Below are 1,270 nucleotides of genomic sequence, written 5' to 3' on the forward strand. Positions count from 1 at the left end.
CTTCACCTCGACTCAATATTCGGCCTCCTCCAAACTTTCGAGATCTTCTGGATCTCCTCGCGCCCATGCCCTGAGGCAATCGCCTGCTGATCATGAATGGGCAAACATGGGAGGCGAGCCAGGCCGCTCGATCCCATCTCTGTCGTATTCTGTGCTCCTCCTGACCTTAGACCTACTAGGGTATCGTCCTGTGGCAATAGAATCTACCTTACGATGTCGCTCTCGTCCTTCCGAGTCTCTGTCTCGTGCCTGATCTGCCTCCACCTGGAGCTCCACCTCGCTCTAGGCTCCGTCTGGCTCCCGAAACTCACCTTGCACTGGACTCCCTGTCAGGTAATAATGCCCCTCTGCTCTCCTTCTTCCCCTCCAAGCATAATCCTATCGCTGCATAGCACCCTCAGGATTCCTCCACCAGCTACTGTCCTGTAGCCTCTCGAATCCAGTCTGCTAAGTGAGATAAGATTCCACATGAAATTGGGTATCTATCAGACCTCCCCAATCTCCTTACTGCACCATCATGTGTCCTCTAGCTGACCATCCCGATGCCTCTGATCGCACAGCTCGATCATCCGGCAGATATACAGTGCCCTAACTGTTCTCTAGAGAGTCAAACAGCTCATCTCTGCAACATACATGATAGGACATGCAGAATCTAATATCCACTACTGGAAAGAAGTAGATACCTCGTCAGATATTCTCTAGGACATCTCCATCTAAATCGCTGTCGGCCGTCGCTACAGCAGCCACCGTCCGATTTTTGAGTTGAGGGCAATCTCTGGCTAGATGCCCCAACTCTTCACACCGGTAACATCTGGTTTGCTCAAGTCCCTCCTGGACTTGGACCGCCCTCATTGCAATTTTCTGTCGCTCCGTCTACCGTCTCCTGCTCCTCCAGAAGCCACCAAAGTTGAGCTCCCGCTACCTGAGCTCGAAGTCGGGTTTTCACTCATGAGATCTCATTCTGGAGTATTGCTGCGGTGACCTCATCCATCTTGATAGTGCTCTTCCCCACTAGAAGAGCAGTCACAAGGACTCATACGAAGGGGGAAACGGCGCCAGCAAACCAGCGCTCTGGTCTTCTCCTCAACATTCTCGCCAATGCTACGGAGATCGATGAGGATCTTCTGGAAGTGGCTGAGATGCTCCTGCATGCTTTATCCCTCAGACATCCGCAGTTGGTAGAACTGTCTCCAGAGGAAAAGAGTATTGGTGGAGAGACTTCGCCATGAACAACTCTCGAGCTTCGACCACAGCACTGTTGGAAAAGTCT

This window comes from Elaeis guineensis, chromosome 5 (assembly GCF_000442705.2).
Source record: "Elaeis guineensis isolate ETL-2024a chromosome 5, EG11, whole genome shotgun sequence".
Lineage (NCBI taxonomy): Eukaryota > Viridiplantae > Streptophyta > Magnoliopsida > Arecales > Arecaceae > Elaeis > Elaeis guineensis.